Below are 16,820 nucleotides of genomic sequence, written 5' to 3'. Positions count from 1 at the left end.
GCATTGACCTATGAACCAGGAGGTCACAGTTTAATTCCCGGTCAGGGCACATGCCCAGGTTGCAGGCTGGATCTCCAGTGTGGGCGTGCAGGAGATAGCTAATTAATGATTCTCTCTCATATTAATGTTTCTATCTCTCTCTCCCTCTCCCTCTCTGAAATCAATAAAAATATATTTTAAAAATTTTACATTAGTCTGCAAGGATGATCTGCTGGTTGGACATGAAGCTAGAAAAGATTTTGAACTTCCACCACAGAGTCAAGAATCTTTGAAAAATTGCTATTCTTGCTACATGCTGGCTCTTATTGGTATGTCTAATCACTATCACTTTTCTTCTCTTCTGCAGAAGTATCTACTGTTTGTCTTTTCTCTCTACCATCTTTTAGCTCCTCATTTATTTTTCTTCTAGCTTCTGAGGAAAGCCAGACATCTTAAACCAACATCACTGCATTTACAGGGGATAGGTAAAAACAGGGTAAAAAAAATAAGGGTATTCTTGTCCCTATCAGTCTTACTCACTTTTCTGAAAGATCCTTAAACTGAGGTTGAACAAGTTAAGAATTAGTTTAAATGGAATACATTATTTAGGAGTCACATAAAAGGAACTGGATTCCTGTCTTCTATATTTCAGCCTGATGATCATTTTTCAGACCCATCTTATTTCTAGAGACCCAGTGCATGAATTCATGCACAGGTGGGGTCCTTCGGCCTGGCTGGTGATCAGGGCAGTCTCACACAGTCCCGACTGGGGGGTGGGGGGTGTGCGCAGCTAGAGGGAGGGACCACGAGAGGTTGGCTGGCCACAAGAGGTTGGCTGTGGTAGCACACTGATCACCAGGGGGAAGCTCCTGCATTGAACATCTGCCCCCTGGTGGTCAGTGTGTGTCATAGTGACCAGTCGTTCGGTCATTTGGCCAACTGGTCATAAAGGTCACTTAGGCTTTTATATATATAGACTAGAGGCCTGGTGCACAAAAATTTGTGCACCGGTGGGGGCGGGGTGGTGTCCCTCAGCCTGACCTGTGCCCTCTCACAGTCTGGGACTCCTCAGGAGATAAGCACTTGCTGGCTTAGGCCCGCTCCCCGGGTGGCAGATGGCAGGCCCGATCCCACGGTGCCTGCCCCGCCTCCCTGGGTTGCAGATGGCAGGCCTGGATGGTGGTGGGGTGGGCAGCTGATCATGCTTCACTGCCACGCCGCCCCGGGTCGCACACAGCAGGCCCGATGGCGGCGGGTAGGTGGCAGATTGCGCTGCCCGCCCCACCTGCAGTATGCAAATTTAACAGCTATCTTTGTTGAGTTAATTTGCATACTCTTCTGATTGGCTGATGGGCGTAGCAAAGGTATGCTCAATTAGCATATTTGTCTTTTATTAGTGTAGATTCTCATATTTATCAAAGGTCCTGCACATTAAACAGGCCCTAAATCTTTAATTCTTTGACTTTCTCTGCCATTCATGTTTTTCTTATGATTACACTTCAGAGCTAGAGGTTTGACCCATTCCTTTATTATATAGATGAAGAAATTTACTTGAAAACAGACACATACACACACATACACTTAATAACAGAGCTCAGTCTGGAATCCCGTTTTCTTGATAATATACTAGCTCCCAATATGTGGAAATAACATTTATATGAGGAAGCTCTTAGTCATGTATCTGAAACTGATTGATAGAGGTTCCTAAATTATAAAGTCACTATAAAGCCAGTGACTGTATGCTTTTCAAGTAGCCTGCTAAGTTAGTAAATTCTATAGAAAGTAAACTTAATAGCCAAACCATTTATGGATAGTAATGTAGACTAAATTATTGGTTTTATTTCCATACAGAGATACAAGTGTTGATTAGTTTTAATTAGGTGATTATGTGCTGATTACCTGGTAATGCATTTTATTTGAAATGATTAAATGCATTTTGTTGCTGTAATTGAACTTTATGAATAGGAAGTAAAACTTATCCAAATGTCTATGTAAAATCATCTGGTTGGTTTGTGTATATTGATGTGTGTTATTTATTTATCTTTTAAAATAGTTTGTTTTTTAAATTTTTATTGGTCTCTCAGCCTTTCTACAAATATTTGTAGAACACATGCTATGTATTAAGCATTAAGTTTACCGCCATTGTTCGGAAGGATATTATAGTCCAGAGGGTTGTCAAACACGTAAGCAGGAAATTATAATGCCATGGGATGGAGCAACACAGAAAGTGTAAGGAAGAGGCAATTAACCCCACCTTGAGAAGTCAAGGAAGGCTTGCTTCCTGGAAGGAATGACATCTAAGATAAATTCTTAGAGTCAAGTTAGCCAGAGAAAGGGAGGAATTGGCCTTTCATAAAAGGCTCAGGGAGCTTCCAGTGGAACTGTAAGCAGTTCAGTATGAATGGAGTAGAGAGAGCAAGGATGGTGGGAAAAGGAGTTAAGGCTGGAGAAATAAGCTGGGGTTGGGTCATGAGGCTATTGTTTGCCATAGTAGGCAATCTGGGCTGCATGGTGCTATATAAGTGAGTTTCAAGTATATGTGTTTCAAATTGAAATGTGTTGACTGAATTTAGAAACAGAAGTCTTATTTGAGCTTGAAGAGAGCAGTTTAATGGGAGGAGTGGGAGTGTCTAACAGACCACAGCAGGTTGAAGAGTGAATGAAAAATGACTGAGTAGAGACAGTGGTTGTTGTCAAGTCAAGAAGTTGAGTCAATTTATGAAACATTTAAAGTTTGTATGTCATTAAATATATAGGATTAGTTTAGAATTTTAGGTTGGCTACAATAACAGGTTTGCCATCATATACCTCTCTTGATGTAGGCTAATTTTATTTTCCAAGAGTACTGTGAAGAAAATAATGTTAGGTGATTAAAAATGTTTCCTCCAAACAAGTGTCTTTTTATGATCAAGGCTAACTTACGAATTATGGTGTATCTGAGTTAGATCTGATAAGCTCCTACAAAGTTCTATCTCATAGTTAGTAATTGAGAGAAGTTAAAAGTAGTTAGTTACTGCAATAAAGAAAGCAGGTTGCAAGAATCTAACTTTTGAAAATAGCTTATTCATTTTTACACAAGAATTCATGACATTATAAAAGACATTGGCTGCTGGAGTTCTTTCACTCTTTTATACATGTGAAATTATTTGATTAACAAAAATTCTGCTTTCATAATATTATGCAAACAGCCCACCTGTACTGTAAGTACATGCTGCCTACCTTTCAGCACAAAATAGTTTTTTTTTCTGTCTATAAGCATTAAAAATGAAAATAATACATGATGCTTCTGATGCTAAAACTGCTATCAGGGGTGGATTTACTATGCATTTAATGAAACCTCAGAGACCCCTCACTTGCACAACATTCTACCTAATTTTGTATTCATAGTTTCATATTCTTTTTCTTAAAGAAAGCCTCCAAATTGTATACGTTTCAAATCAACAAAAATCTGGGTCTGCACTGATTTCTCTGTAATAGATAATCCCTGGATAAAGAATTTCATGGCAATTATTTGAAGCTTCAACCTGGAACTTTATCAAGAAAATTGGAGAACTGAACTACTGGAGGGAGAAGCACATACACCTAATTTGTAAACAGGCGATAATTAGTAGAGAATATTCTTGAAAACCAACCAAGCAAAAAATTCTTACGTGTAAATAATTTTATTTTTTCTGTGTGTGGCTTTTTTGATCTAGTAAAAGGCCACAGTTTTTGAGGCTTACTGTGAACTACACTTAAATTAATCTTCACAACAATGCTATGAGGTATTACTGTCTGTTTTGTACAGATGAGGAAGCGGAGGTCTCGAATGCTGAGTCTGATCTGGGGCTGCCTGTTAAGGATGCATTTAACTTTGTCCTGTATTGCTCCAATAGTCACTACACACTGTTCATTTGGTCAGGTTTGATACCTGAACAAAATGGACTCTTCATAGAGAAATATATCTAAAGGCAAATGCCCTTGGTCATTAGGGACCAGTGCACATCTAAGACCACACAAGAAAAGGAACCCCAAGACCCAAGGATAAGTCTGTCTGTGGCATCATTAGCATATATATGAATGTTAGCTTATTATTTTGGCATATTTTAAAAAGCTATCTAGCTGAAGTATTTTATTGATTTTCTACCTTAGGAGAGCATTAAATCACTAAAAATCCACTCGTTTGTCTAACATTTAAAGAGCTATCAGGAAATTGACTTGTTATGAAAAGAGGGATAAAGCTATATATAGTCATCTGACAAAATAAAATGAAAGGTATGGAATTAAATTAACTATGGCCATGGGGGAAAAAACATTCAATAAAAACTCTCCTTGAATAGTTTCTTATAGGACCGAGATACCTGTTGTTATACAAACAGGCTATGTTTTATTTTGTCACTAAAATATTGAGTGTGTGTGTGGCTTGTGGTAAATATAACCAGAGTGTGGAATTACATCTATTCTAAAGCCATCCATGAGTAGCTAAAGATCAGAGCATCCCATTTTTTCATCCAGTTGTCAAAGCATTTATGTCACCCAAATGGTGTCATGTTATTCCATAGAAACAGAGTATGTTTAATTGAATCCTCCTGTGGTAAATAGTCTCTTATCTTAAGAATTCTTTCTAGAAGGCTGAAAAGGGTTTAGTTGTTTATTTCAGGCTTTCCCCAGACCATTAAGGCCTCCCCTACTTTACCCCCACTCCAACTACATATATTTAAATATATTTTTATTGATTTCAGAGAGGAAGGGAGGAGAGAGAGAGAAACATCAATGATGAGAGAGAATCATTGATTGGCTGCCTCCTGCACTCCCCACATTGGGGATCAAGCCCACAACCTGGTCATGTGCCCTGACTGGGACTCAAACCATGACCTCCTGGTTCATAGGTCGATGCTCAACCACTGACCCACACTGGCTGGGCATAATATATATATTTTAAAGAGCACCTGGTATGCAAATCATAGTTTATTTTCATGTTTTAAATCTGAAATCTGATCTTTTAAAAAACATTAAAAAATCAACATATTGGATCAGGCAGAATCTGCTTAGTTTAGTAAATTTTTCTTTCAAGTGGCTTTAGCTGATTTTGTCTTTTTTATTCTTATTCTTTTCTGATTATAAACTTTTCTTCAGAAGTTTGGTAGGAAAGGGGGTTGAAACAAGTGAATTTTTGAAGGCTCTTATCACTTTATAATGTTACTGTATAAGACTATAAGGTCTCTGCATTTGGTAAATTTCAAAAAAAAATCTGCTGTTAGAAATTTACCAAATCATTTTATAGCTGAATAAGTTGCTTCTGAATGTTATGTTTAACTTAAATAGCTGACAGATTTATTTTTCCAATAACCTCCCACCCCTGCCCCTTCAACCCCCTACCTACTAATTTTGTCGTAGTTAGTTAGTCATGAATAAATAACATTTATGATTACAGTTTGTGATGGCCCTTGGGAACTGTGAGATGCTCTCAACTGGAATTTAAATTTCTACAAGCAGTAATACAATTTGTCAGATTTTGGGATCTTAGCCATGTATACTTAGCATTATTCAATCACCGGAGTCATATCTCTAGGAAAGAACAGGTCTCGCCACATAAATTCAGTCTCTGAATGAAAGCCAGAATGAGTCAAACAGACATAACTAATTGGGTCTTCACAGTCAAGAGTATTTGTTAGCAAGTTGTGGCATAATTGTTCATTCTGTGATAGAAAATTCTTAACTCTATTAGGAAAATGTTTTATTAGAAAATATATGAACTAAGGTTATTTATTGGGAGGTGTAAACCATGCTTTAAATCTAACAGAAACCTTGGACATTTTTGATAGTAGGGACATCAAATTTGAAATGAAATTTAAAATATTTAGGACTGATCAAGTTTGCCTTCTCATTACAGCATGGTTTAGTGTGTTTAAGGGAAATGTACAAGCGCTTGTGTGGAAGTCAGAGCTAAATGTTTTTACATGAAATTTAAGCCACCTATATACTTGAATTTTTTACTTTCTCATTTCCTCTTTTTACATATGCATAGTTATTTAGAGAAAAGGTAAAAATCAGGGTTGATCTTTAATTTCAACAGCATTTACAGGGTCCTAGTATAAATGCTACCTTAGTAGGTTGCTCTTTGGGTTGAATACTTTTTCTCCAGGCAAGGGGTGGGGGCATGCAACCACTGGGAATTAAGTGAGGCTATAATTCTTAGTCATTTGTTGATGTAGGCTAAGTTCCAAACACTGAACTAGAGGTGAAAGTCCCTACGTCCTATTACTAATCCCCATGGTCTCTTAGGTTCCTTTTGTTTTTCTTCTCATTACATTATTAACTGTATAATGTCAGGGGATATATCAAACCTCCATAATGGAAGTACAATGTATAAACAATTTATAACTTAAAAATTCCTTATCCTATATGTAGGGTTCTCATATTTAACATATACTATCATTGAACTCCAGATAACTTTTTAAAAAATATGTTAGATTTCTGCAGATTGTCTAATTTGTTCCCTGATATTGGATTTTAATTTTTATGACTTCCTTACTCTGTTGTATTAAATTGTGGCCACAATAGGGCATTTAAAAGCCATTTCACTAGTGACTTTAATCATGTTCTGTCATTAGGTAGTCTTGTGTTAGATTCCACATTCCTACTTCTTGAAATTCAGCACCTTCCCTTTGAAAAGTGCCAGATTCACCATAAAGAGAAATGTGAAGTTTAAAAAACTTGTAATGGTATTATCTCTGGTGCTGTTTATACACAATATTATTTTTCTAAGTACTACATTTAAAATGTTTTTCTTTTAAAATTATTCATTATATATAATTATTGTAGAAAATAATGACAAGCAAAGTGACAAATTTAAATAACTCAAATCCTACCATTCAGAGGTAACAAGTGTTAACATTTTCATTTTGATGTCTATCACTTAATATCTTTGTTTATACACAAACATATTAGTATATATAATGAATATATAGGATGTCCCCCCAAATGTACATACACTTTAACAGCTGATAGCTCACTTAATTTTGAAAATGAGCTGTATATTAATAAAAACTGACTTTATAATAAAGTGTGTATACATTTTTGGGGAACACTGTGTTATATTATGTCCACTTATATTGCAATTATCTTTTCCCATTTAATATTATTATCAACACATTTTTCTTCTCACAATAAGGTATCTATGTTATGACCTAATGGTTACTAATGTGATGTTCTATAGATTGCTATAATTTATTTACTCAACCCTTAATTATTGGATATTCAAATTGTTTTCAAGTTTACATTGTTATAAAAAGTTTTCCATACATAAAGACACTGTTTTTTTTTTAGGATGAATTTCTAGAAGCATAATTCCTAAGTGAAATAGTAAGCACACATTAAGGCTTGTGTATCTGTTGCCAAATTGTTCCCTAGAAATAAATCTATCAATGAATAGTCCCTTCTATGGAATGAGTGATTTTTTTTAATCCTATACTATCCTTTTATTTTTATCTTTGACATTCCACAGTTGAATGTCGTCACGTTTCCTTTAATTTCTATTTCATTAATCAGTAGTAATGTTTAATACTTTTTTATGTCTTTACTTGCACATCTATAATTTTTAAAATGGATTGTCTGTTTTAGTATTTAGCCTATCTTTGATTAAATATGTTTATAGGATTAAGCAAATAATCCTGTACTCACATCCCAGTTGAAGAATAGTACATTTCCCAAACTTTTGAAGCTTGTATGAGCTATCATATCACATTTTCTCTTTTCTCCAGAAGTAACCAATTACATTCATTTTGTTCTTATTGTCTTTATAGTTTTATCATATATAGGCAATTCTTAAACAGTATTATTTAATTTTTCATATTTTTGGACTATAGATAACTAGAATTATACTTTATAAATTTTTGTGACTTTTTATTTTTTAAAACTAAACATTATCCATTGAGAACATCCTTTTTAATGCATATATGGTATTCTACTCTATGGCCATATCATAATTTATTTATTCATTCTTCTGTTGTTTCCAGTTTAAGGTAGCATTTTACACACAAAAATGCTACCTTAAATCTTCTTATACATATCTCCTTGTGCATATGTGTAAAAAGTGTATTCTTACTATTGGAATTTCAGGTCATAGGGTAGGCATGTTTTCTGTTGAAACAAAATGTCAAATTGTTATTTATTTATTTATTTTTATAATGAATTCTTTTTTAAAATTTATACTTCTTGTTAAAAGTATTGCAGATGTTCCCTTTGGTTTTCTGTTTTTTTTTGTTTGTTTGTTTGTTTTTTTTCATTGACCCCCCTCCACCCTGCACCTGCCCCTCCCAGGCCTTCACCACACTATTGTCTGTGTCCATGGAGAATACATATATTTCCCCAGTTTATCAAACCACCTCCCCCCGCCCCCCCCACCGCCTTTCCTCTGAAATTCGTCAGTCTGTTCCATGCTTCTATTTTACTCATCAGTTTATTTTGTTCATTAGATTCCACATATGAGTGAGATCATGTGATACTTATCTTTCTCTTACTGGCTTATTTCACTTAGCATAATACTCTCCAGGTACATCCATGCTGTTGCAAATGGTAAGAGTTCCTTCTTTTTTACAGCAGCATAGTATTACATTGTGTAAATGTACCACAGTTTTTTTTAAATTAAATCTTTACTGTTCAGATTATTACAGTTGGTCCTCTTTTTTCCCCCCATAGCTCCCCTCCACCCGGTTCCCACCCCACCCTCTGCCCTTAACTCCCACCCCCGCCGCACTGTCCTCATACATAGGTGTACGATTTTTGTCCAGTCTCTTCCCACACCTTCCACACCCCTCTCCCCCCCCCCCCCGCCCCCGAGAATTGTCAGTCCACTCCCTTTCTATGCCCTTGATTCTATTATAATCACCAGTTCATTCTGTTCATCAGATTATTTATTCACTTGATTTTTAGATTCACTTGTTAATAGATATGTATTTGTTGTCACTTTGTTGTTCATAATTTTTATCTTTACCTTTTTCTTCTTCTTCCTCTTCTTAAAGAATACCTTTCAGCATTTCATATAATACTGGTTTGGTGGTGATGAACTCCTTTAGCTTTTTCTTATCTGTGAAGCTCTTTATCTGACCTTCAATTCTAAATGATGGCTTTGCTGGGTAGAGTAATCTAGGTTGTAGGTTCTTGCTATTCATCACTTTGAATATTTCTTGCCACCCCCTCCTGGCCTGCATAGTTCCTGTTGAGAAATCTGCTGACAGTCCTATGGATACTCCCTTGTAGGTAACTAACTGTTTTTCTCTTGCTGCTTTTAAGATCCTCTCTTTGTCTTTTGCTCTTGGCATTTTAATTATATGTGTCTTGGTGTGGTCCTCTTTGAATTCCTTTTGTTTGGGGTTCTCTGTGCTTCCTGGACTTGTAAATATTTCTTTCACCAGGTAGGGGAAGTTTTCTGTCATTATTTCTTCAAGTAGGTTTTCAATATCTTGCTCTCTAACTTTTTCTGGCACCCCCATAATTCGATGTTGGTATGCTTGAAGTTGTCCCAGAGGCTCCTTACACTATATTCATATTTTTGGATTCTTTTTTCTTTTTGCTTTTCCGGTTGGGTGTTTTTGCTTCTTCATATTTCAAATCTTTGACTTGATTCTTGTGATCCTCCAGTCTGCTGTTGGATCTCTGTATAATTTTCTTTATTTCAGTCAGTGTATGCTTAATTTCTAGTTGGTCCTTTTTCATATCCTCGAGGATCTCACTAGATTTATCGAGGGTCTCACTAAATTTATCAGCAATTTCTAGGAAATTCTTGAAAAACCTTATAACCATGGTTTTGCACTCTATATCCAGTAGTTTGCTTTCCTCCATTTCTGTCATTTGTGACCTGTTTCTTTGTCTCCGCATTTTTTATGCTTCCCTGTGTTGATAGAGTGGCTTTGTGTGCTAGGTGTCCTATAGGGACAGTGGCTCAGCCTCCCCAATTACCTGAGATGGAAACTCTTGGTGCACCCCTTTGTGGGCTTTGTTCACAGTCTTGTTGTAGTTAAGCCTTGATTGTTGTTGGTATTAGTGGGAGGAAATGACTTCCAGGCCAATTGGCTGTGAGAATCAACTGTGTCTATGGTGGGAGAACTTCTGTGCTGGATACACCCTTATGGAGCAAAACTTGCTTCAATGGGGCTTTGGTGCTCTCTGAGTCTGCCCCCTGAGTGTGTCCCTTATGGATCTGAGGAATTGTAATCTGGATGGTCCCACTCTGACCACTGGGTACACTGGCTCTTGGATCTTTAAGGAGGTGCTAATTTAGCCTCTGCCTGAGGCTACCCAACAGGAGCTATGGAGAGATCTGCAGATTCCTCTTCTTTGTTTGGGGTTTGGAGGTGCCCAGATGAGGCCCAGCTGTGAAGCAATGCAAGCTGCTGTGGGGCCTTGGGCCTTCTTTTGGATGTTCTGGGTCTCTCTGACCCAGCTGCAGTTTGTTAGGTAATTTTAGATTTCAAAGGGCCAGGCCATTCATATGCCAAAGCCTCTGTGCACAGCTTGGGTGGGGCAGGGTCTCAGGGAATCAACAGGGTGGAGCAAGCAGCTATGGGTGATCCTCAGTCCTGCCCTATGAGGCCCCGGGTCTCAGTATCCTGCAGTAATTGCTGCAAGCACCTCTGAGAGAAAGCCGTCCTCGAGTTCCGCACCATGCCAGACAGTCCAGTTTCTCCCTGTATGAGTCTGGGTCCCCAGAGACTCGCCTGGAACTGGAGTTCAGAGCAGTCGGGAGCTTGTGACTCCCTCCTGATTGAAAAAGACAACCGTGTCTTCAGTTGCCAGCCCTTCTGCGTGCGCCTCCGTACCTCTGCACTTTACTTCCGCACCTCCTCTGAGTCTCAGTGTGCTTTTCTCTTTCCTTCTAGTTGTAGAATTTCCACTCAGCCAGCCTTCCTGTGGTTCTGGATGATGTCCGTTTTGTCTTTTAGTTGTATTTTTGAAGTAGTTGTGTGAGGCAGGAATTTCAGGTGTTTACCTATGCCGCCATCTTTGTTTCTCTCTACCACAGCTTTTTTATCCACTCACCTGCTGATGGGCACTTGGATAGTTTCCAGATCTTAGTTATTGTAAATTGTGCTGCTATGAACATAAGGGTGGATATATTCTTTCTGATTGGTTTTTCAGGTTTCTTAGGATATATTCCTACAATTGAGATCACTGGGTCAAATGGGAGTCCCATTTTTAAATTTTTGAGGAAACTCCATTAATATTTGATAAAAGGGGCAACAACATATAATGGAGTAAAGACAGTCTCATCAATAAATAGTGTTGTAAAAATGGGACAGATACATGAAAAAAAACAAAACAAAACAAAACTTGACCACCAACTTACACCATACACAAGAATAAACTGAAAATGGATGAAAGACTCAAATGTAAATCATGAAACCATAAAAATCTTAGAAGAAACCACATGTAGCAAAATTTTAGACATTTATCGTAGCAATATGTTACTGTTACATCTCTTAGGACAAGGAAACTAAGGAGAAAATAAATAAATGGGACTACATCAGAATAAAAAGCTCTGCACAGCAAAAGAAATCAACAAAAGGAAAAGAAAGTCCACTGAATGGGAGAACATATTTGTCACATCTGATGAGGGGTTAATTTCCAAAGTGGACATAGAGAAGGTCAAGAGACATATGAAAAAATGCTCAAATTCACTAATCATCTGAGAGGTGCAAATCAAAACGACAATGAAGTATCACCTCACACCTGTCAGAATGGCTATCATCAACAAATCAGCAAATGATAAGTATTAGTGAGGTTGTGGAGAAAAGGGAACCCTAGTACATCGCTGGTGGGATGCAAACTGGTTGCAGCCACTGTGCCATATTGTTATTTAAAGTGCTTGTAGGAAATCATGTGATACTTGTCTTTCTCTGACTGCTTATTTCACTTAGCATAATACTCTCTAGGTCCCTCCATGCTGTCTCAAAGGGTAAGAGATTGTTTTTTTGTTTGTTTGTTTTTGTTTTTTTACTGCTGTACAGTATCCCATGGTATAAATGTACCACAACTTTTTTAGTCACTCATTTCCTGATAGGCATTTAAGCCCCAGGTGCTTTGGAGTACCAAGTACCAGGGAGAGAGGCACTTGGCCAGACCTGGTGCTTCAGAGGATGCTTCTTGACCAAGATCATGTGCCATTAGTAGGTGAGGCTAGGACAGTGGTAGAGGTTTGAGTGTTGGGTGGAGTGGGAGAGCTGTGTAAACAGATGGAACAGCATAGGAAAGGGCTCAGAGATAGTGTAACCAGACAAAGGGTCCAGGCTGCCGGTCACTACTTGAGCCAGAGACAGGGTTGAATCTTAAATGAGCATTTATTCCAATACTGCCAGCAGTATGGGAGAGCAGCAGGTCATCCACAAAAATCTGCTCTGCAGCCCCCCATAAGTCAGCTGCTTATCTATATATAAAAAAACCTGCAAATAGACCAAATGGCAGAACAATTTAATAACCGGTGACTATGATGTGCGCTGGCCACCAGGGGGTGCGCGTGAAACATGGCACACCAACAGCATCTGGAGACAGCGCCAGAGGAGTATGGCCTTTGTGAAAACTTGCAGAACCTGGAGATAATGGGTATGTCTTGTCGGGAAGTCTATGCGAAAATGTTCCACCCATGCAGACACATTTTGGGATTGTGGCAGCCAGATAACGGGCCCTATGGAGGACTGCTGGATGTAGTGGTGGACGGCTTACACATTATTGGTTGGACTTACCTGCCTCCCCATGACCCCCATGTGGATGACCCAATGCAATTCAAGCCCCCATTTAGAATTCGCCTGACAGAGAGGAAACCGGCCACGGTGGAGTGCATGTACGGCCGCAGAGGGCCCCACAGCTGCCACATGCAGATTCAGAAGGACAGGTTCTCCACCACGTGCAACCAGACGGACTACCACTGGATATCTGATTGGAGCCGAGAGGATTTATGAACGTGGCTGAGGGAAGAATGGGAGCAAACTCTGGAGGACATTTTCCAGGACAGGCTGCAGTTCATCCTGATGAAATTCATCTACCAACGTTACGACAACTACCTGACCTACCGCCGCATCTACCTCCCCCCGAGCCAGCCAGACAACTTCATCAGGCCAGGCCTCTTCAAAGGCACCTACGATGCCCATGGCCTAGAGATTGTCATGCTCAGCTTCCATGGGAAGCATGCCAGGGCCACGAAGATCACGGGTGACCTCAAGGTCCCTGCCAGGCAGCAGACGATAGAGATCGACCTCTTGCACCGCATCCAGCTGCCCGATGTTGAGATCTTCCCCAACTTCAATGAGCTCTCCCGCATCTTCCAGGAGGTTTGCGAGCAGGTGATTCAGGAGCAGCAGCAGCAGCAGCAGCAGCAGCAGCAGCAGCAGCAGCAAGAAGACAGGACTGAGGATGGCGAGGGCCATGGCTGGCAGAGCCCTGTTCAGCCCAGTATCGGGGAGTCCAGGTCTGCAGCTTTGGAGGAGCATCCTGTCCCGTTTGTTCTGCTTGTGGACATGAGATCAAGTAACCAGAACTATCCCTGAACCTGAAGGATGTGTTTCTATGGCGTGGGCATTGTCGCTGGGTATGGCTTCGCCAACCCCCAGTGCATCCCTGGAGTCTTCATCCTGTTCGATGACGACTGCTTCGGGTTCATCTGGCTGGAGCTGAAATGCTTCAGCCTGCACAGCAGAGTCCAGGTCACCTTCCATAATGCCGAGGCACCATCCCCACAGGCCTTCCAGGAGATGCTCAAGAACATTCAGTCCTGACCCCCTGATGGCCCCTCCCTTGTCCAGGAGCAGGTAGCACCGAGAAGCGTTTCAGAGGAAGAGCAGCTTGCATGCATTTTGGAGATTTGACCTTCTGATCAGATTACCCACTTTCTTGTTTGTTTGTTTTTTAATCCTCACCCAAGGATATTTTCCCATTGATTTTTAGAGAGAGTGGAAGAGAGAGGGAAAGACAGAATTATCCATGTGCAAGAAACACATTGATTGGTTGCCTACTGCATGCATCCTGACCAGGGTCCGGACTGGGTAGGAGCCTGCAACTGAGGTAGAATCTAACCCTAGACCTTACAGTCTGCACACTCAGGCTCTATCCACTGAGCCAAACAGATAGGGCTGAGCATGTCTGTTTAAAAAGAAAGAAAAAGAAAAGATCCTAAAATTAGATAGTGGTAATTTTTAGATTATACAACTCTGAATATAATAAAAACCACTGAATTGTACATTTTATTTATTTATTTTTTTTTTAAATATATTTTATTGATTTTTTACAGAGAGGAAGGGAGAGGGATAGAGAGTTAGAAACATCAATGAGAGAGAAACATTGATCAGCTGCCTCCAGCACATCCCCTACTGGGGATGAGCCCACAACCCAGGTACATGCCCTTGACTGGAATCGAACCCAGGACCCTTCAGTCCACAGGCCGACGCTCTATCCACTGAGCCAAACCAGCCAGGGCTGAATTGTACATTTTAAAAGGGTGGAGTTTATAGTATGTGAATTATATCTCAATAAAGCTGTTATTAAATAAATAAATAAATAAATAAATAAAGTGCTTGTACTGTCCTAGTCCATTTGGCTCAGTGCATAGAGCGTTGGCCCGTGGAATGAAGCATCCAGGCTTCCATTCTGGTCAAGGGCATGTACTGAGGTTGCAGGCTCAATTCCTGGCCCTGTTTGGGGTGGGTGTGGTTGGCAACGAATCAATCAATGTGTCTCTCTCACATTGATGTTTCTCTTTGTCTCCCTCCCTTCCACTTCTGAAAATCAATAGAAAAATTTCCTCAGGTGAGGATTAACAACAAGAAATAAAGTGCTTGTACCATTTTATACTCCCACCATTAGTGTTTAAGGGCTTCTATTGTTCCACATTATTGCTGTAATATTGTAACATTTTATTTATTTATTTATTTATTTTTTTTATTGCTTAAAGTATTACAAAGGGTATTACATATGTGTCCATTTTATCCCCCCGCCCTAGACAGTCCCCTAGCCTCCCCTATCCCCCAATGTCTTATGTCCACTGGTTATGCTTCTATGCATGCATACAAGTCCTTTAGTTGATCTCTTACCCCCCTACCTCCTGCCCCGCAACCCTCCCCGGCCTTCCTGCTGCAGTTTGACAATCTGTTTGAGGCAGCTCTGCCTCTGTATCTATTATTGTTCAAAAGTTTATAATGGTCTCTATTATCCATGAATGAGTGAGATCATGTGGTATTTTTCCTTCATTGACTGGCTTATTTCACTTAGCATAATGCTCTCCAGTTCCATCCATGACGTTGCAAATGGTAAGAGTTCCTTCCTTTTTAGAGCAGCATAGTATTCCATCGTGTAGATGTACCACAGTTTTCTAATCCATTCATCTACTGATGGGCACTTAGGCTGTTTCCAGATCTTAGCTATGGTGAATTGTGCTGCTATGAACATAGGGGTGCATATATCCTTTCTGATTGGTGTTTCTGGTTTCTTGGGATATATTCCTAGAAGTGGGATCACAGGGTCAAATGGGAGTTCCATTTTCAGTTTTTTAAGGAAACTACATACTGTCTTCCATAGTGGCTGCACCAGTCTGCATTCCCACCAGCAGTGCACAAGTGTTCCTTTTTCTCCACATCCTCTCCAGCACTTGTCGTTTGTTGATTTGTTGATGATAGCCAGTCTGACAGGTGTGAGATGGTACCTCATTGTTGTTTTGATTTGCATCTCTCGGATGATTAGTGACTTTGAGCATGTTTTCATATGTCTCTTGGCTTTCTGAATGTCCTCTTTTGAAAGGTGTCTATTTAGGTCCTTTGCCCATTTTTTGATTGGATTGTTTATCTTCCTTTTGTTAAGTTGTATGAGTTCCCTATAAATTTTGGAGATTAGGCCCTTATCGGATATGACATTGGCAAATATGTTTTCCCACACAGTGGGTTTTCTCGTTGTTTTGTTGATGGTTTCTTTTGCTGTGCAGAAGCTTTTTATTTTGATGTAGTCCCATTTGTTCATTTTCTCTTTAGTTTCAAGTGCCCTAGGAGCTGTATCAGTGAAGAAATTGCTTCGGCATATGTCTGAGATTTTGTTGCCTTTGGATTCTTCTAGAATTTTTATAGTTTCCTGTCGTACATTTAAGTCCTTTATCCATTTTGAGTTTATTTTTGTGTATGGTGTAAGTTGGTGGTCTAGTTTCATTTTCTTGCATATATCTGTCCAATTTTCCCAGCACCATTTATTGAAGAGACTATCTTGGCTCCATTGTATGTTCTTGCCTCCTTTGTCAAATATTAATTGAGCATATTGGTTCGGGCTGATTTCTGGGCTCTCTATTCTATTCCATTGATCTATATGCCTATTCTTGTGCCAGTACCAGGCAGTTTTGAGAACAGTGGCTTTGTAATACATCTTGATATCTGGTATTGAGATCCCACCTACTTTGGTCTTTTTCAGGATTGCTGCAGCTATTCGAGGTCTTTTTTTATTCCAGATGAATTTTTGGAGAGTTCGTTCTAGATCTCTGAAGTATGCCGTTGGTATTTTAATGGGAAGTGCGTTGAATTTATAGATTGCTTTGGGTAGTATGGACATTTTAATGATGTTGATTCTACCAATCCATGAACACGGTATGTTCTTCCATCTGTTTATGTCTTCCTCTATATCTTTTTTCAACGTCCTGTAGTTTTCTGAGTAGAGGTCTTTTACCTCTTTAGTTAAGTTTATTCCTAGGTAGCTTAATTTTTTTGGTGCGATGGTAAACGGGATTGTTTTTATAATCTCTCTTTCTGAAAGTTCACTATTGGTGTATAGAAATGCCTCGGATTTCTTGGGGTTAATTTTGTATCCTGCTACATTGCCAAATTCATGTATTAAGTCCA

At 39.3% G+C, this 16,820-nt stretch overlaps 1 pseudogene; it reads left to right on the top strand.

Moving 5' to 3' along the window:
• The first annotated feature begins 1,224 nt into the window (after nucleotides 1-1,224).
• LOC118669426 lies at nucleotides 1,225-13,727 on the top strand (annotated as a pseudogene).
• The last annotated feature ends 3,093 nt before the right edge of the window (nucleotides 13,728-16,820 follow it).

The sequence above is a fragment of the Myotis myotis genome, unplaced genomic scaffold (genome assembly GCF_014108235.1).
Source record: "Myotis myotis isolate mMyoMyo1 unplaced genomic scaffold, mMyoMyo1.p scaffold_m19_p_14, whole genome shotgun sequence".
Lineage (NCBI taxonomy): Eukaryota > Metazoa > Chordata > Mammalia > Chiroptera > Vespertilionidae > Myotis > Myotis myotis.
This window is presented reverse-complemented; position numbering and strand designations above follow the sequence as displayed.